This window comes from Mixophyes fleayi, chromosome 5 (genome assembly GCF_038048845.1).
Source record: "Mixophyes fleayi isolate aMixFle1 chromosome 5, aMixFle1.hap1, whole genome shotgun sequence".
NCBI lineage: Eukaryota > Metazoa > Chordata > Amphibia > Anura > Limnodynastidae > Mixophyes > Mixophyes fleayi.
This window is the reverse complement of record NC_134406.1, coordinates 241784666-241806210: the sequence shown is the minus strand read 5'-3', so window position 1 is coordinate 241806210 and position 21545 is coordinate 241784666. Positions and strand designations below refer to the sequence as shown.

Genomic DNA, 21545 nt, shown 5'->3' with positions numbered 1-21545 from the left:
GTTTCCTCCGGGTGCTCCGGTTTCCTCCCACACTCCAAAAACATACTGGTAGGTTAATTGGCTGATTTCACAAAATGACCCTAGTCTCTGTCTGTCTGTGTGTGAGTGTGTGTCTATATTAGGGAATTTAGACTGTAAGCTCCAATGGGGCAGGGACTGATGTGAGTGAGTTCTCTGTACAACGCTGCGGAATTAGTGGCGCTATATAAATAAATGATGATGATGATGATGATGATGATACAGTTGACTTATGATATCTAAAGTGAGATACATAGGATAAATTGCACATTTTGCACTATGGTTTTGTCCGACACCATACACAGAACACTTGAACATCACCCTGACAATTGTTAACAATTTGACAGAGGGTGACAGAAGTGGTGAGACTCACTGTTCGCAAGGACTATGCAACAGGGAGGGCACGGGGGAGATGATGATGATGTGGAATGAGTACCATGAACAAGGAAGGCAACAAGAGAGACAGAATCATCATCATCAACATTTATTTATATAGCGCCAGCAAATTACGTAGCGCTTTACAATTGGGAACAAACATTAATAAAACAATACTGGGTAATACAGACAGACAGAGAGGTAAGAGGGCCTTGTCTGCAAGCTTACAATCTATGGGACAATGAGAGTTTGAAACACATGGGCATGTGCTACATCATATTGCACACTGGACCAGCTAGAATGCAAAGGTAAAAGTATTGAGTGTGCTGTGTGTGTCACAATGTTGGTCAGAGGGTTGTTGTCTTGTGTTAGCTGTGTAGAGGGTGGTAATAGGGTAACCTAGGGAGATTAAGATGGTGGTTGAGGAATATCATAAGCTTGTCTGAAGAGGTGGGTTTTCAGAGAACACTTGAAGGTTTGAAGACTAGAGGAAAGTCTTACTGTGCGAGGGAGAGAATTCCACAAAGTGGGTGCAGCCTGAAAATAGTCCTGTAAGCGGGAATGGGAGGATGTGATGAGAGTGGAAGAGAGCCGTAGATCTTGTGCAGAACGGAGGTGTTGAGTCTGGAGATATTTTGAGACAAGTGAGGAGATGTATGTCGGTGCAATTTTGTTGATGGCCTTGTATGTTAGTAGAAGAATTTTATATTGGATACGAATGAGAGATCATAGTGTGACAGAGCAGGTCACACAGATCACAGAGCTCAGATGATTCGAACAGAGCACTCGGGGGGAGGAAGAGACATTACTTCCATTACACATTTTCATCGCCACTTAGTGCCAGCAAGGAAGTTTCACTTCAATAAAGACTAATATAAAACCAGGAGGAAACAAAGCCTTAATATAATGACCTATAACCAAAAGTCTTCAAACTTTATTGTATAGTGTGACAATCACCCATTACTTAATAAACAATCTAATACTTCATCAAACTACTTGCATTGCTGTTTGTTACAATGTTACATGTCATACAGTTCCGATAACTACAAAGACAAAATGTGTTAGCCTAATATGTACTAACTCCTCTTGATGTCTATACTGTTGTGTGCTAGGTAATGGCTTCACTCGAAAGAACGTCGATTATTCCACAGAATTCTAAAGCAAATGTGCCTTTTTAATATATATCATAGAAGATAACCACAGCGTAATTGACCCTATATTTAGTATAAATTAATATTTAGGGATATAAGTTAAATATTAATTTAAATATCAAGCTCATGGTGGATTGATTGAAAATTAAATTTGACCTACTATCCAACTGCAGTGGATTCAGACATGACACATTATTAACTGTTAAACCAGAGTCAAAATACATTTTGGATAAACCGGAGAGAGAGACTGGTGTATGTTTTCATCATCCATCATGAGCGTTTCACACTAGTTGTAATTCGCTACAAGTCACGTCAAGTGAGTGAAGGAATTGTTCTCACTGAGCCTTATATCAGTGGCGCACGCAGGGGGGCTTTCTGAGTCTCCAGAAACCCACCCCTGCGCTAACTAAGTGGCCACCATAGTGGCACTGCCCTATACAGCAGCCGCGGCGCTGTCAAAGAAGCGTCCGCGGCGGTGCTGTAATGTATGCAGCACCGCCGCAGACGCTTCTTTGACAGCGCCGCGGCTGCTGTATAGGACAGCGCTACAGCAGCTCTCTCTCGCGTGTTTTTTGGGGGTTTTTTGGGTTGGGGGGGGAAATGACAATCCTGCGTGCGCCCCTGTATATGATCGCTGGTTTGCTGCTGATATCTAGCTGATTGTCACTAATAATCATAATAATATTAATCTACTGCGCCATTGTGGATTTAGGCACATATACATAAGAAAGCTCATTGTGACTGCTGCATTATAATGTCACTTCTACAGCTGTCTAATAATCTATACTGAGATACTAGGAATACCTATGTACCTATTGTTTGGCACTTACTGATTGGGACATTTTGTTGCCGATAGAATGGTCTGATATTTTTCTCGGGATTGGCTCTTACTTCTGACAGTATTTTCCCAATATTACCGCTTGAGTGATACTCATTGCTGCTTGCATGCTACTTACAAATATGTACTCCTTGGAAAGATAGTTCAATTACTGGTTACATTTTTAACCTAAGGCACACCACTTATAGTTTTAGTCCAGTTAGAGCACGAACCATTGATAACTACTCTCTGGATATGGCCTTTCTGTCAGTTCCATTAGTATGTTCTCTGTTGCTATGGAGAATTGCTTTACTTTAGGTTATGAACAATTGATAACTACTTTCTGGATATGGCCTTTCTGTCAGTTCCATTAGTATGTTCTGTGTTGCTATGACAATTGTGTTACTTTATTATTTCTGCAGTTTCTACCAATGCAAATTGTTTCAGGAGCACATTTCATAGTTTCACTGCTTTTACTGTAGAGAAGACTTTTTAAACTTATCAGAATTGAGATCTTCCATACCCCTTATTAATTAGGTCCCCACAGGGCATCTTTGTTATGAACTGGTACTCCAAATTACACTGCATGTTAAATATTATTGCTCTTGAATAGGCCCAGTGCTTTTTAAAGTGGCACAAATTGACTTAATTAATGGTTTTTCACTACATATCATGCCTTGACCCCTATGTGCTAAAAAGGAAGGGATGATAACGCACCATATCTTGTAGCCAGGAGCTGGACAACACTTTATACAGAGGCAGCCACTGCAGCAGCAGTAGGTGGTATTCTAATAGCATCTGTTTTCACGTATACAGTAAGATTAACTCTAGGACCCCCTCTCTATTCACTGCATGGGGTTGGAAGGACATAAAGATGGTGGGTTGTCAACAATTGGTAAACACCTTTAAGTATTGCTGTGTGCCGGGAACAGTCAAGAGACACGTTCTAAATGCAGACATTATACACTGTACCAAAACATTGTGGGAAAATACATTGAATACAGTACAATATCAGTAAGCTGCCAGTTTTTATTAATGGTCCTGCACAACTGCTGGATATGATCCACAGTGTCCAATCCATGTTTCTCTTTTGCTGAAACCAGGACACAGAAAGTTCTTATGGTTGGTTTTCTTTGTGATGAACATTTATAGTTCCACAGCTTCTGTGTAGCTTCCTCCGTGGTCCAGCCGTTTGATGACTTTCAGAAACATGACATTGGGGTGGCAGCAGGAAGAGGTCCTTCTAGTTTATCCGAGAACTTTGTAGTAATACCAGTGTCTGCCTAAAAATGATAAGACCATAAATTAATGCTAGAATTTAAAAAAAATTAGACTTAACCAAACTGTGTCTTTAAGTTGTTTTTTAATTGCATTTAGCTTTTCCAAACACAAATACTATTTATACTGCAGTCATTAAAGACATATAAACCTTAAATGAAGTAAAAGAGAACACCACTGGGAATGGTTTTCCAAAAATATAAGTGCGGTATATCACTAATTCTTAGAGTATAATGACTGTTATCTTCAAATTCGCGTCACCGGACTTAGATCCAATATCCAAGATATGATACATATCCTCAGTTTGTTAAGAGTTAGATTGGAACTTGGAATACGGATTTCTTTTTTAGATGTCCAAGCTCTATATGCTCACACACCACATGGAACTGGGGTTGACGCAGTTCAAATCTCTCTTAATAGAGATGAGGGGATGTCAGACGGATGACGTAACTTTAATCTTAACTCAATTATGTTTATACTCACACACATCTATTTTTTATTTATCACAATGTTTTACCTATAGACACTGGGGGTGGCCATGTTTCACCGCAAGTTTTGCCAACCTATATATGGGGAGGTTCAAGGATGAATAAATCCTGGAATGGTGTTTTATTGATGATTTGTTCATTATTTTGAGAAGGGGGCAGATTTTAGCACAATAATTTGTCTCATATCTGATATCACCCTCTTAGTTCAGGAAAATTGCAGAATTGCTTCTACCCACAACAAGCCTCAAATAATTGCTTATTTTATACAAGTGCACACCAGAGATCATGGATAAATAATATCCTAAAATGATAGACGGGAAGATGCAACCAATGTAGAAAGACTGACAGAGTGGCTCAGCTGTGGAAGGATGATTTGCAGGAGAAATCAATCAAGCCGCTGCGTGCAAAATAGATTGTAGGGGTTCAAGTCTGATTTTGGTAAGACCAGTAAGGAGGGAATTGCAATAGTCAATGCGGGAAATGATGAGTGCATGAATATGCACATACATATTCAACTACGGATCTGAAGACATGCCTCTTGTTCAATATGGGTGTAGGTACGCGCACCTGATACTTACACCTCCCCTGTATATTACAAGTAATATGACTGAAAAACACGTACCTTAGAGATTCTCAAAGCTTGAATGGGATGCTGCTGCATGCGCTCAAGGTTGGCACGCCCATACTGTACAATGTCCTTGCCATCCCCCTTTCACCCTTCAAATCGTGGGCAGTTGGAAGTGTCATTTACTTGTGAACATGAATTGTGCTCTTTGGTATATGTTTCGGTTTCACGCACGAACAGAGTGAAACAACGCAAAATACACCACGTAAATGGGCTTACGTTCCAAAGTGTTTAAATGAGGCACTGGAATATAATGATCTTAATTAGATCAGTTTCCCTGAAGATGGAAACTGATACCCCATTTGCTTAATGTGGATAATGAAAGTGTGATATTGCTGAGTGGTATCTAACCTATTGGCTGACTGTCTGGTGGTCTTATACTGATACCACCCTTATCAGAGTAAAATGTTTGACATGAGTTTATTTATGACCTACATATAATGTGCTTCTGTTTAATATTAGAATGAATATGGGATCTGATATTTTTATTGATGATTGAGAAGTATTTTTTAGTCTTACCAAAGTCAAATGTTAATCCCAGGAATAGATAAATAAAGGTTATGATCCCTTTAAAGGTCACATTCTTGTGAACATAATCAGCTATGTTTTTTTCCCCTTTGATATATGTTTTATTGTTATAGGGGCTCTAAAATACCTCTATGAACCGCAGAAGAGGAATTTGGCTTTAAACACATACAATTATATGTAAGAGCACCTGAGATATGTTTTTTTCTTTTAATATAAACCTTAAATACAGTATTGGAGAAATAATTACCTCTTCTGTGTCTTACAGTATGTCCTCTTCTTCTGTGTAAAGACCTCCTTGTACGGCGTGAACGGTACCGTCTGTGGGGCATTTTCTTACAGATGTTGTCCCTCAAGTAGGATCAAGTGGCTGCTGGCTGGTTCTCCCCAGCAGCTACATAACATACTTGCTGACAATTATGACCTCATGTAACATCACTGGTGACTAGGGAAACATTGTTTTGTAAGGAAACCGTAAGGCAGCCATGTGACCTGAAGCTTGCTCAGGCCATAAAACACATCCCATAATTACTTTTATGTGGAAAGTAAAGTACAACAGTTGTATGGATCTATTCCATACTAACCTACTTTTGACAGGCTCGCTCCGGGAGATCACTGAAGAGGGGTGTGAAGGGATGGAAGAAGGGGCGGGGCTTGGAGATTTGCATCATTTTGGCCCCACCCCCAGTGATGTATGCCTGTTTGGGGTCTTTTTACAGTGGTAAAAATACCCAAAGCAGCCCCCCTTCCTCCCATACACCCCTCCATGCCAGCAGATGCGGGAGAATTGGCAGCTCTCCCGGGATTCCGGGAGACCTACCCGGAATTCGGGAGTCTCCCGGATTTTCCGGGAGAGTTGGCATGTATGATCTATTCTCACCTACTGCGTCTGACTATATTTCCTCTGTTAATTTGTTTTCATCAAGAATCTCAATGATATAAAAATAAGCAATATGAGTTAAAGAACACAGCAGTATTTCTGCATCAAGTAAACCAATGCATATACCTATGGACAAGACAGCGACAAGATGTGGCTCCACTCTGTTTGTACACAATATAATAAACTTTCATATAGACCAGAGAAAATAGTGTCTTGACAATGCTATTAATAAATGCAAAAGTTCCATATAAAATGTAATTAAATACTAAAACCACCACATCTGTTGTTTACCGCGCTATAAATCTAATGGGATTCTTTTTTCTTGCATTAGTCCAAATGGAAATGAAAAATGAGTAATCCAAATAAAAGGTTGAAACTTGAGCAATGTTGCCAGGGTGCTAATGAATGAAGGACTATTAATTGAAAAGGTCAATACCAAAAGAGTTTCCACATGGCTGCTTTGTGTTCATTTGAGGTGGTCAGATTATCCACATAATATCTCAGATAAAGGTCCCACTTGACCAATCTTCAAATATCGGTGATAGCGTTTCCTACGCTAGCTTCTCAGTTCTGTAACCTGCTCACCTTCCTGTAAGTTCTGACTTTGATTCTGGTTTTGGACATTGGTGACTTCTGGCTCTGATTACTTGCCTTGTATATGGACTGTTCCTTCTCTGCAGCATGATACAGGTAGTCTTGCCTTCATTATACTATGTGCTTACTAGCGGTGTCTGGACTTACCTGCTACACACTAAGGGGCTTCAGGCCTGTCTCAGGAGTGTCTTCTACCTCGCATAGTGCTGTGCATACAGCAGGAATTGGGCTCATCCCTGAAACAATAGACAATTATCACTATATTACTTGCATACCAGCTTACTGTGTCATTTATTATCGGTGCCAAGTTGTTTCCTACCATACTGCACAATTCACCATCTCTGTCAGTAACTTGTCTACACTGTGTTATTATTTGCTGCAGATGTATTATCCTGTCAGAGACTTACAGCATTGTCATCGTTGTGACAGATTATATCATATTATCTTGCCTGATTTCATACATGCTAAGTTCCTGCTGTCATGAATTCTGCATTGATCCAGCCCCAGTCGAGATACTCCCTTGTGAGACTCTCTTGTACTTTGTGTCTTATAGTCTGATCCAAAGATTCTGGACTGCAATTCCACTGATCAAGTAGCTGAAGACATCTCATCCATGGAAGAATGTTTATTATAGATAATGACATCCCTAATAGTCTGAGCCAAACACTTATTGAAAGCTATTTCAGATACTGGATTTGATAACTTAGATGTTGAATCTTCACAAGCCCTTCGTCTGACAAGCTTTGTCTTTCACTGTGTCTATCCGACGGCACAAAATAACTCTTGATTGTGTTTATGATTCAACTATGCTCTTTTAGAGAAAAGTTTACTTTGAGGGTTTTGGTGCAGAACAATGATCTGATTTCGGCATCACCAAAATATCATCCAGCTAAGGCCAAACTGCAATTGCCTGTTTCCTGATAGGATCCATAAAAACCACTAGTACCTTGGTAAAGGTACTGGCAGTTGTTGATAGGCCAAATGGCAGACAGGTAAAGTGGAAATCTTACTCTAGGCTGGAGAATCTGAGAAAGCGATGGTGTTGCAGTGCAATTGGAATGTGCAGATGAGCATCCTGCAGATCTATTGATGTTAACAAATGTCCTTCTTTTATTGCATTGAAAATAGAGTTCACAAACTCCATGCAGAAATGTCTTGCATGCATAAACTGATTTTGCTTTCTCAAACTGAGAACTATTCCCAATCCTCCTGAATGCTTTCCTACCAGAAAGAGTATGGGGTAGAAATATGTCCCTCTCTGAGTGGTAGGTACAAGAGAAATTACCTGTTTATCCATAAGTATCTGTAAACTGCTGTGCAATACTCAGCTTTGAAGACACAGGAAAAGAGACAACGAAGGAAAGCTGAGTCCCAAATATACCTTCTGGAGATGTCAGGTATTGTTTTAATGCATATATATAGTACTAGTATATAGCCTGAATTAGTTATTATTCTGAACTAACTAATATATTTAGTGGAGAAAAACAGTGTGCTTTGTTGTATGACTATTAACAGCAGTACCTAAAAAACAATTAGATTTATTTCTTTTAAAACTGTAAGTTTTTGTAATGAAATTAATTTTATGTTGGGCAGTGACATCTGTACTGGGGAAAAAATGGTATTTGTGTGTGAGGGTCAGCAACAGAACCCCTCCAAAAAAACTACTATATTCTAAACTTTTTTGTATTTTTCAACACTTGTCAAGTTGATAATTGTCTATATTAAGTGGCATAAAAACGGTGTTTGTGTGTTTGGGTTTTTTCTGGGCATTGTTGACATTCAGCTACCACATGTAGAACATTACAGTGGCTGCAAAAAAAGGTCATCTGCCATGCCACCAACTGAGGCAAACCCGCTAGATAAATTAAACACCCAAAAAAAATTAGTGCAAGAGATAAAATGTTGAGACACTATGCACACACTAAATTTGGAATATTAGACAGCCTGTATCATGGAAAGTGAAGAAGCTGTAACAATCAGATGTCATTAGATAAACTGAGAGCTCAGTAGATATTTAGACAAGTAGATACCCAATTGTAAAGCGCTACATCATTCAGTCTCTATATAACCAATGTCGAAGTCGTATAATTGGATGAACGAAAGTATATTGGTTAATATTGTTTTATTGGCCGATTGCACTCAGTATGCCACGCTACACGTGGCATACGGCTATCGAACGGTAAAATACGCACGTTCACACTTGCATTACAACATTTAGTTATTTATATAATTCATATTCATATTGGTTTCGTTATACAGTAATTTATGAGCAGATAGTATTTAGTTTATTATTAGTTTATATAATATGATTATATGTACACTTCAGTGTTATTTAAGGTTCAGGGTATAGGAAATGTGTCATGTCTGATATCATTCTAATCCCCTATTCATCAGCAGCTGTCCGGTTCCATCACCAAAGAGATCACATATTGCATACTCTAGTTATTGATGTTAGGCAATATCTTGACAGATTTGCATCAGACTGTAAAATGCTAATGGACTAGTTGTAACTGGTTTCTGGGCGGGAGAATCATCTGGAATGTTGACCTCAGCCTTTGAGGGGGTTGTTTGAACTAACCTATGACCTGTTTACCCTGGAGCCACCTGAAGTCTGGACCTATAGAAGCAAGCCACGTCATCTCTATTGTTCACTCTGTAACACTGAATGTATATATAATCATAGCTGCACTTCCACTAGCCTCAGTCTACTCTGACCACAGTATTCAAAACAGATATACTGTTCACTGGGACCCGTGGGAGCGTAGCGAACGCATGCGATAGCAGCGGTATGTATTTATCTTTTGGTATTGGCTGTACTGTACTGTATCATAATATAATAATGTATTGAACTGTTAACTATTTACATCTGCTAAAATAGATCACTTTGTGCGTTGGAAACACAATACAATCGCCTATGCAATGCTTATTTGAAAACGATAGAATTACTTTAATACAAACCACCCACCCATGGTTGAGAAATACACATAGTTTAACAAACCAAGCACTTCAGTGACAGGTACTGCCAATTTTGTGGCTGAAGGGTTTGATTTGTTTGGGCCACCACAAAATTAAACATTTTGTTTGTTGAACTGGAGAATAGACAGGGATGTTTAAAAATGAATCATTTGAGCATTTGGGTAACAGTGGTCACTAGTCATCTTCCTCACTGGTGACAAATGATGATGTTATTATCACCCTCATCATCATCCTCAATTTCATTTTAAAAAAAGAAGATACGCCAGGTAGGTAACTGTTAGGCAGCACATGTGACATACATTGGAGAGGGTCAGCAGGAATACTTTGGTCAAAATTGGTAAACATTTGGACAGTTTTGAAAAGATCATTAGAAAATAGACTGTTAAAGCTATAAATAGTAATATAGGAGCAAAAGCAACTCAAAATCACATAATTTTACCTATTTTACACAATTTTTAATGAATTCCAGATCAAAACCAAAACCAAAACATTTCATGATTTTGGGGGCAAAACCTGTAACAAAAGCAAGCCATGAAGATGTTTTAGAACCAAAATCACGTTCAAAACCAAAACACAGGGGTCAGTGCATTACTCTACTATGTATATATTCTCCTTGATTCCATGAGCATCAGTGGTCTAAGCCACTTCTCCTACTGCCTTCATTCATTAAGACTATGAAATTCCATTCACACTTACATTTTCCATACCGCTCCTTCTAAATTTCCACTCCGACCACTGAGGAGCATACTGCTCTATAGAAGGCGATAATAATTGTTGTCTATCAGATTGGAAAGCTGATCACTTGTGAAAAAAGAGGAAAGCAAACATTGCAAGAAAATGTTTATGATGTAGATTTCTGTGAGCAGATTATGGACTTGATTCAGATTGATAGCATATCGTTGGGTTTTTCCCCAATGTGCGTGCTCATAAGTGTGGCTATTCAGTCCTGCAACTTTTTGGAACTTTCAACTCCTTACACCTGAAGAGGCTTGAAGGCAGGGGTTTTCTAACACAATGTAAGGGTGTGTTCAAGCAGTTGCATTACGCATTCAGACTGGAACATAGTCAAAGATATGGCTGAAGAAGCGACTTTACTTAAGGGTGGTCAGGGGCAGGTGTAAGTAGCAGGTGACGATGAACACTAGAACTATGGCAGCACGGTGGCTAATTGGTTAGCACTTCTGCCTTACAGCACTGGGGTCATGAGTTCAATTCCCGACCATGGCCTTATCTGTGTGGAGCTTGTATGTTCTCCCCGTGTTTGTGTGGGTTTCCTCCAGCTGCTCCGGTTTCCTCCCACACTCGAAAAACATACTGGTAGGTTAATTGGCTGCTAACAAATTAACCCTAATCAATCTGTCTGTGTGTGTGTGTGTGTGTTAGGGAATATAGACTGTAAGCCCCAATGGGGCAGGGACTGATGTGATTTCTCTGTACTGCGCTGCAGAATTAGTGGTGCTATATAAATAAATGGTAATAATAATAATAACTAGAGAACTAAGAGGTTTGCAAATGAATTATTTAGGGTTTAGTAGACAAAAAAAAATTGTATACATGTTAAAAGGTGGTTCCTGCTGTATTGGTTATTCAAGTTTAGATGATGATTCATAGCAATTGCTTTCAATTAGAGATGGTCACTGACCCCCGTGTTTTAGTTTTGGATTCGGTTTTGGATCTGGATTACCGTCGTGTTTTGGTTTTGCAAAACCGCCATTGCGTGTTTTGGTTTTGGTTTTGGTTTTGTTTGGTTTTGTTTTGCTATTTTGTTGGAAAATCAATGTTTTTGGGCCTAAAATAACCCAATTTAGTGCTCCAACTGTTTTAGAGATAAGTAATCTTATTGTAGAGGTAATAAATCATCCAAAAAACAGTTTAATTCTTTATTGGTATTCCTTCATTTATTCTACACACAAAACAGATTGTCTTCCTCTCCATCTATGCATATTGGCAATGCAGCCATCGTCTTTGGATGTATATTATACCCTACACTTATAGTTAAATATGTAAAGAAATGGAAAATGGCAGTTTGCTTTCTGTCTCTATAGGCCCCCCTCCACTTGTTGAAAAAAACCAAAAATTCAGCCGTTTTAGACTGTACAATATTAATTGAAATGGACAAAGCCAGTTTGGTTTCTGTCTCTATAGGCCCCCCTCCACTTGTCGAAAATACAAAAAAATTCATCCGTTATAGACTGTACAATATTAATTTAAATGGAGAAAGCCAGTTTGGTTTCTGTCTCTCTAGACCCCCCTCCACTTGTATAAAATACCAAAAAATTCAGCCGTTATAGACTGTACAATATTAATTGACATGGAGAAAGCCAGTTTGGTTTCTGTCTCTCTAGGCCCCCCTCCACTTGTATAAAATACCAAAAAATTCAGCCGTTATAGACTGTACAATATTAATTGACATGGAGAAAGCCAGTTTGGGGTCACTCTGTCTATGACACCCTACCCTTAAGGATAAATTGCCTAAACAGCAGCCTTTCAAGACGGTACGTGATATGGAAATGCCACAAGTCCCTTTCCTCTTTGGGGGTAGATTGCACCCTACACTTACATAGAAAGTTTTAAAAAGATGTTATCGTCATCATCTTCAGTTTCATCCTCACCCTCATCAGTGTGTACGTCATCATCACAGACTATCAATTCATCGCCGCTTGAATCCGCCATTAGAGAACAGTCAGTGCTTGGATGGTGAAGGCCTTCCTTGTGGAAGATGTAGGTCATTTTTATAAACATCATTTTCTCCACATTTTTGGGAAGTAACCTTCTACGGCGATCACTGACTAAGTTCCCTGCTGTGCTGAACACTCGTTCAGAGTACACACTGGAGGGTGGGCAGCTTAGGTATTGCAAAGCAAGTTTGTACATGGGTTTCCAAATGGCCTGCTTTTCTTCCCAGTAAGGAAAGGGACTGTCTGACATTTCCATATCAACTACCTCTTGAAAGTAATCCTCCACCATCCTTTGCATGTTTATACTCGTATTGGATGGAGTTAAGGGCAAAGTGACACATTTTTTTGAAAAATCCTTCAAACCAGCCCAGATGTTAAATTGTTCTGGTCTGCCCCCTGCGTCTTCCCTGCTTCTTTTTTGGAAATTTAATTTTTTGCGAGCAGCAGCAGCTTGAGAAAATGAAGGAGGACACGTTGTCAAGCCGAGGCCCAGTTCAGCAGACAACTTGCTGAGCAATAGCTCTTTGCAAAAGTTCACATCTCGCTCATTTACAAGTAAAGATGTAGGTTTTAAACCTTGGATCAAGCACAGTGGCCAAAACGTACTGATCCGAGTTCAAGATCTTAATAACTCGAGGATCATTGTGAAGCGAATTAAGTACTTGATCGACAAGGCCAACATACTTTGCTGAATTGCTTTCTTTCAGCTCCTCCTTCATTTTCTCAAGCTGCTTTTCCAATAGTCTAATTAAAGGAATGACTTGGCTCAAACTAGCAGAGTCTGCACTCACCTCACACGTCACAACTTCAAATGGTTTCAGCACCTTGCACAGGACTGAAAGGATTCCCCACTGTGCAAGAGTGAAATACATCCCCCCTCCTTTCCCAATGTCATGGCTTGTGCAATATGCTTGAATGGCTTTGCGCTGTTCCTCCATCCTCTGAAGCATGTACAGGGTGGAATTCCACCGAGTTACCACCTCTTGCTTAAGTTGGTGGCAGGGCAAGTTAAACTGCTCTTGGAGCTGCAGTAACCTCCTACATGCTGTGGCTGAATGCCTGAAATGGCCTGAAATTTTACGGGCCACCGAAAGCATCTTCTGCACCTCACGTTTATTTCGTAGGAAGCTCTGCACCACCAAGTTGATGGTGTGAGCAAAACAGAGAATATGTTGGAAATCACCCAGCTGTAATGCTCGCACTATATTGTTGGCGTTATCAGAAATGACATACCCTGGGGAGAGTCCGAGTGGTATAAGCCATGCATCAATCACATCTCTCAGTTTGCATAACAAATTGTCAGCCGTATGCCTGTTAGTGAAGCCGGTGATACAAAGAGTGGCCTGCCTGTGACAAATGTTACGTAGTGGTGTACATGCTGCTGCTGTTCCTGCTGGTGAAGGTGAATGACCAACCCAGTGGGCTGTCACAGTCATATAGTCTTTGGTTTGGCCACTTCCACTTGTCCACATATCTGGGGTTAAGTGGACAGTGGGCAGAATGGCATTTTTCAGCGCAATCTCTACATTTTTACACACTTTTTGGTATAGTTGTGGAATTGCTTTACGGGAGAAATAGTGTCTCGATGGAATTCTGTAACGCGGACACAAAACCTCAATTAACTGTGAAAAACCAGCTGCGTTTATTGTGGAGATTGGACGCAGATCTAACACTAACATTGCAGCCATGGCATCTGTGATTCGCTTGGCGACTGGGTGACTGCTGTCATATTTGCTTCCCCTCGCAAATGATTGTTTCACAGTTAATTGCTGAAATGTAGGACTTATTTTCTTGACCTGCCTCTGGGATGACGATTCACCCCCAGCAGCAGCAACAGCAGCAGCAGTGGGACTAACGCTTTCTTCAGAGGAATCAATAATAGTGCAGGAGTCATCCAGCCTTAAGTGGGATGCCGGGCTAACTCCGAGCGCTACTGAGGATATTGATGAGTATGGTGTGGTGGGTGTATTTTGTAGCCGTCGGGATGTCGGTGAGCGGAGGGTCTTAGCTGATGATGGAGTGCTTGTATTTTTTTGGGAAGAACTTTCAGCTTTTCCCAACACTTTGCCATGAACTCTCGTTAAATGGCGTAACATAGACGAGGTTCCAAGGTGGTTAAGGTCCCTCCCTCGACTGACTGTGGCTTGACATACACTACAAATGGCTATACAATTGTTGTCTGGATTTGGGTAGAAATAATTCCACACATAAGAAGTGGATTTTTTTGTTTTATCCCCAGGCATGACAATGGCCTTTTTCTTGTCACGTGCCAGAACTGCTGCCACTGGTGCAGGACTTACACAAACAACCTCATCCTCATCAACATCCTCATTAGCGCCCTCGTCGCCTACACAAATCTCCCCCTCATCCTCTTCTAATTCCAAAGTGGCATCCTCAATTTGGGTATCACCGGCTACACTCGGGCTATTAAGGCACACATCAGCAGAATGCTCACGATTAGACATCCCACTGTTGGATGGACTCTCCACAGGGATTGTTGTCACTTGTGAATCAGAGCAAACATTCTCCTCTAATGCCTTACTGTTATCTTGCAGCCCGGCTTTGACGCGTAACAGTAGTTGTGCACCAATTGCAGGCTGGGTAACTTTTTGGGATCTGCCACTAATAGGCAAAGGTGAAGGCCTCATTCTCTCTTTGCCACTGCATGTGTAGAATGGCATGTTTGCAATTTATTTTTTATCGGCACTTAACTTTTGCTCAGTTACACTTCTTTTTTGCTTCAATACAGTATTTTTTTTTTAGTTTTTGTTTTTTGCACTGATTTGGAAACACAATGTTGTTTGACATCGCCTTGGCCAGATGACGTACTGGAAACACTAACATCAGGACTGGTGGTAGAATCTGGTTGCTCATTCTGATCATATGTGGACTGCTTTGAATCCATTCTGAGCGCAATGCACTGGGGAGTCCTAAAAATTAGTTGGTAGATACTGCAGACAGATATGACTTTTGACAGCCAGAAATATTTATGCACAAATATGGGGGACACCCCAAAAGCACTGAGGAGTGCTAACAATTAGTTGGTAGATACTGCTGACAGATATGACTTTTGACAGCCAGAAATATTTATGCACAATTATGGGGGACACCCCAAAAGCACTGGGGAGTGCTAAAAATTAGTTGGTAGATACTGCTGACAGATATGACTTTTGACAGCCAGAATTATTTATGCACAATTAGGGAGGACACTCCAAAAGCACTGGGGAGTGCTAAAAATTAGTTGGTAGATACTGCTGACAGATATGACTTTTGACAGCCAGAAATATTTATGCACAATTATGGGGGACACCCCAAAAGCACTGGGGAGTGCTAAAAATTAGTTGGTAGATACTGCTGACAGATATGACTTTTGACAGCCAGAAATATTTATGCACAATTAGGGAGGACACTCCAAAAGCACTGGGGAGTGCTAAAAATTAGTTGGGAGATACTGCTGACAGATATGACTTTTGACAGCCAGAAATATGTATGCACAATAATGGGGGACACCCCAAAAGCACTGGGGAGTGCTAAAAATTAGTTGGTAGATACTGCTGACAGATATGACTTTTGACAGCCAGAAATATTTATGCACAATTATGGGGGACACCCCAAAAGCACTGGGGAGTGCTAAAAATTAGTTGGTAGATACTGCTGACAGATATGACTTTTGACAGCCAGAAATATTTATGCACAATTAGGGAGGACACTCCAAAAGCACTGGGGAGTGCTAAAAATTAGTTGGTAGATACTGCTGACAGATATGACTTTTGACAGCCAGAAATATTTATTCACAATTATGGGGGACACCCCAAAAGCACTGGGGAGTGCTAAAAATTAGTTGGTAGATACTGCTGACAGATATGACTTTTGACAGCCAGAAATATTTATGCACAATTAGGGAGGACACTCCAAAAGCACTGGGGAGTGCTAAAAATTAGTTGGTAGATACTGCTGACAGATATGACTTTTGACAGCCAGAAATATTTATGCACAATTATGGGGGACACCCCAAAAGCACTGGGGAGTGCTAAAAATTAGTTGGTAGATACTGCTGACAGATATGACTTTTGACAGCCAGAAATATTTATTCACAATTATGGGGGACACCCCAAAAGCACTGGGGAGTGCTAAAAATTAGTTGGTAGATACTGCTGACAGATATGACTTTTGACAGCCAGAAATATTTATGCACAGTTAGGGAGGACACCCCAAAAGCACTGGGGAGTGGTAAAAATCAGTTGGTAGATACTGCTGACAGATATGACTTTTGACAGTCAGAAATATTTATGCACAATTATGGGGGACACCCCAAAAGCACTGAGGAGTGCTAACGATTAGTTGGTAGATACTGCTGATAGATATGACTTTTGACAGCCAGAAATATTTATGCAAAATTATGGGGGACACCCCAAAAGCACAGAGGAGTGCTAACAATTAGTTGGAAGATACTGCTGACAGATATGACTTTTGACAGCCAGAAATATTTATGCACAATTATGGGGGACACCCCAAAAGCACTGGGGAGTGCCAAATATTAACAAAAAATAATAAACCTCTATCCTCCTCTATTCTCTAGCGATTTTTGTTAGAGAAATTGCAAGAAGAATATTGGATTCTCTGTCCCTGCTCTAATCAGCCTGTGACTACACCCTGCTCTCTCCCTCTGTCAAATGGCGACGGATTGCTGTGGAGGCGTGTATTTATAATGTTGAAATATCGCGAGAACCGAGCCCCGAGATCCGACGACGTCACAATGATTTGGATTCGGAACGGGCGGGAGAGTACCGAGCTACTCAGCTCGGTACTCGGATACCCAAAGTTCGGGTGGGTTCGGTTCTCGGGGAACCGGACCCGCCCATCTCTACTTTCAATACATATAAAATAAAAGTTTGTTTTAAGTGTTAGCAATTTGGATGTAAGTGTCTAAGTGGTGTGTCTGGAATACACAAGCATCTTGCAGTTCCCAGGAACGGCCTGCTTTTCTCATTGCACAAGACAAATCAACACAACAGTGCTTCACTATATGCAATTTCGCTTACCCTTCGTTATCCTTATTTCAGTAGGTTGAGGGATGATATAATGGTCAATTTTCCAGTCAATTCCCGACCATGGCCTTATCTGTGTGGAGTTTGCATATTCTCCCCATATTAGCGTGGGTTTCCTCCGGGTGCTCCGGTTTCCTCCCACACTCCAAAAACATACTAGTAGGTTAATTGGCAGCTACCAAATTAATATGGTTTATCTAGATATTTATACATATATAATTTATATATAATTTTCATTTATATATTTATTTTTTTCTATCCAGATCTATTTTTACTTCGCCTGATTTTCTTGCATTTTTATATGTTAGAAACTTGATGATGAAGATTGTTTTAGGTGGTCATGTTATTTATATTAAATAGATGGTCTTGGTACTACTTTGTATGTTTATTTTGCTAATAGATGAGTACTGCCATTTAGAAACATCAGGTACAATCAATATAATTAATTAAGTTTATTAAGGAAGGGCTATTTAAAGACCAACGATTGGACTATTGGAATTGAGGCTTCAAAAAGTCCACAATTAGTGGACGAAACGCGTTACCCTGTATGCAGTCACCAGCTTTGTGCTGTGAATTATCGTGACCCATCTTTCACACTTACCAGCTAATGGAGATCCAGTCCACAACATTTGATGTGATCTTACCATCTATGGACTGACTAGGAACTACCTTGCGGGAGTGTTGTTTTTATGGCCCTTATTCAGGTGTGCACCTGGACTTTCATCTCTACATCAGAGCTCCACGCTGACACGCTGCCAGCGCCAATACAGAGGAGTTCAAGTTGGGACATATCCTTTCATCTACGGATCCTATGGGGACTTGTAAGTGTGCATTCTTCACGCTCATCCGCCGTTTCACGATCCAGTCCCCAGATACATTCTCCATTACATCCTATCGGCAGTTTTGCAGTTTGTTCTATTAATCTATTTTCTACACCTAGCCCTTAGATTACTTCTTTTCAGGATTCACATTGGATTTAATATTTTAAATATACCTACCATTATTTATGATAAGGCAGTACCATCTATTCTCCATCTTTTGTTGTGGTCATATTTATCTGTATGATTTATGCCAATCTTTATGATAATTGAGTTTTATATGAATTATTGATTGTTTGTATTTTTATTAAATCATTTGTGTTTTACTGAGATACAAATATATGTCATTTTTCATATTGATTGATATTTGCATCAATTGATACATTTTCGGGTTGAGTTCTTCCCAGCGCTGTATACCTCCTTGTGTTTTTTAGCTACCAAATTGACCCTAGTCTGTGTGTGTGTGTGTGTGTGTGTTTGATTGTGTATGTGTGTCAGGGCCATCTTAACAACATTATGGGCCCTTGGGCAAAGCAGTGCCCCGGGGCCCCTAGATATAGATATAGATATATAGATATATACAGATACAGATATAGAAATAGATATATAGAGATAGATAGATATATGTACTTGCTCAGTGACTCTTGAAGGTTTTTTTTTGCAGGTTTTTTTCTTTTGCAGGATTATTTATTCTCATTAAGAGCCGCGCCTATGGGGCCCCCTTGCCCGTGGGGCCCCTGGGCAGCTGCCCATCATGCCCAATGGAAAAGATGGCCCTGATGTGTGTGTGTGTGTGTGTTAGGGAATTTAGATTGTAAGCTCCAATGCAGCAGGGACTGAGTGAGTTTTCTCTACAGCTCTGCAGAATTAGTGGCGCTATAGAAATAGCTGATGATGATGTGTGATAACCATGGCCAGAGAGAAAGGATCATTAAAGAGGAGTGGGAACAACCTGATGCTAGAGAATTGGGAGAGCTGCTACAGGGGACAATGTAGAGTGTAAGAATGATTGTGCCAAAGACATGTAGTGTCAGCTCTGATGTGACATCACTTCTGATTTATTGCAACTGGTAAGCATGTAGTGAAGATGTTCAATAAACAATGAGTTTTATTAAGAGATTAAGAGGCTCTGATTGTTATAATAACAGTTATGTGATCTGTATTGTTAGAACAGTCATGTCCTTCCTTCGGCCTTCAGAGACTTACCTGACCCAGAGGAACTCTGATGGAAGGTTTGTGCACTGCCAACTAACACCACGCTAAATGTATTTTAGTCGCACCTCTGTCCAATAAAAAAGACAGAAAAGAAAACTCTGCCATATTGTCGGCTGTACCTTAAGTTGTCTTTATCGTACAGAGACAAGTGATAGGTTCAGATAAAACACCCGTTTGTTATACAGAACTGCTGCAGGAGCGGCAACTATTATAAGTGTCTTCCTCTCCTTCAAAACCTACATTGTGTTTGAGAATTGTATAAAATTATAATTGAGAGTCTGAATTTTGTACTCACGGAGGCGGAAAACTATGAAAACAACTAAATAAATAAATGCCTGGATGAAAATGGATTTGGCAAAATTAAATATGAGGTGCGTAGACGCAATCTATTCATTGTTACCTCTACATAGCTGTTTAGGTTTAAGAAGACGTGTGTTCATGAAGGTCAAAAAACCCAATAAAGTGTAGTCCAATTTGCCCTGATAACACATAAAATGTGCTCCCTACTGGTATCTTCTGTGTTGCTATGGAGAATTGCATTACATTCTTTGATCAATCTGCAGTATCTGCAAATACAAATTGTTGCAGGAGCATATTCTATAGTTTCACTGCTTTTACTGTAAAGAACACTTTGCTTTTACAGGTCACAGCTTTATGGATTTATATACAATGATAATTTGCCTTAAACATCTCCCCTTTCTCATAACTGAGATCACCCATACACCTTATTAACTTAGACCCCATTCCACGTAGATAAAGATGGTAGATAGTCCACAAATGAGAAACACTTTTAAGATTTGCCATTTATAGCAAACCTTCACCAAGCACATTCTAAACAAAGCAATCACACACTGTAGCATGTTATAGTAGTAAAGCCCATTGAACACAGTACAATATCAATACGTTGCCATCTTTTATTATTGGTCCTGCTCATTTACTGTTTTGCTGCTGGATACGGTCTACATTGTCCAATCCACAATCCATGCTTCTCTTTCACAGAAACCAGGTCATTGAAAGTTCATATGGTTGGTTTCCTTGTGAATGAATGTTTCTTGTTTCACGGCCTCTGGGTAGATTCCATGGTGGTCGGGGCCGTTTGATGACTTTCAGAAACATGATATTGGTGCGGCAGCAGGAGAGGTCCTTCTAGTTTATCACAGAACTCTGTAGTAATACCAGTATCTGCCTGAAAACCATAGATTAATACTATAATTAGTATAGACATAACCTTTTCTCTCTCGTCTCTATATATAGACATACTGACATGATACAAATAAGAGTATAACTATAATTTCTGTTTCTTTGCTTTTGTTTTGTCATTTTTAACTCCATTAATTAAAAAAAACCATGAAGATATATAGGCACTATTTATACAGCAGACGTTCTTTGTGTCACACGAACCTTATATACAGTATTGGGTACATAAATACATACCTCGTCTGACTCTTCTGGTAGGCCCTCTTCTGTGTGAAGACCTCCTTGTACGACGTGTGCGGTACCTTCTGTGGGGCATTTTCTTTCAGATGTTGTCTCTCAAGTAGGATCAGGTGTCTGGTGACTGGTCAGCCCCAGCAGCTGCCTGATATACTTACTGACAATTATGACCTAATCTAGCATCAGAGGTGACTATGGCTCCCATTGTTATGAAATGAAACCCTGAGGCAGCCATGTGACCTGAACTGTGCTTAGGCCATACAATCCATCTCATATTTACTTTTATAGGTGTAATACAGGCCTGGCCAACCTGTGGCTCTCTATGTGTTTTCAAACTACTAGCCCCAGCATGCTTTGCCAGTTGAGAGCCAGCAGATAGCCAGACAGGGAATTCTGGGACTTGTAGTTTCATAATACCTGGAGAGCCACAGACCTGGTCTAATAGGTCTAAAATGTACTTTGCTAGAGCAGTCTGATCTAATACCAATATCACGTGGAATACATAAGTCATTATTAGTGTGCTCCTCGTTCTCATGCACCAGAAGCCATTTTGATTAGACCACACTCATGTCCAACTACTTTATTTGTCATTGCACCAAGAGATGGATAATTCTGAAATGTGACC

General features: G+C 40.1%; 1 long non-coding RNA gene across 1 annotated transcript; it reads right to left on the bottom strand.

Moving 5' to 3' along the window:
• Positions 1-20386: 20386 nt before the first annotated feature.
• LOC142157869 (uncharacterized) lies at positions 20387-21154 on the bottom strand. The gene is made up of 2 exons (XR_012692665.1): positions 20921-21154; positions 20387-20672 (listed from the first exon to the last, which is right to left on the bottom strand). It is a non-coding gene; the product is annotated as an uncharacterized LOC142157869 (long non-coding RNA).
• Positions 21155-21545: the final 391 nt, after the last annotated feature.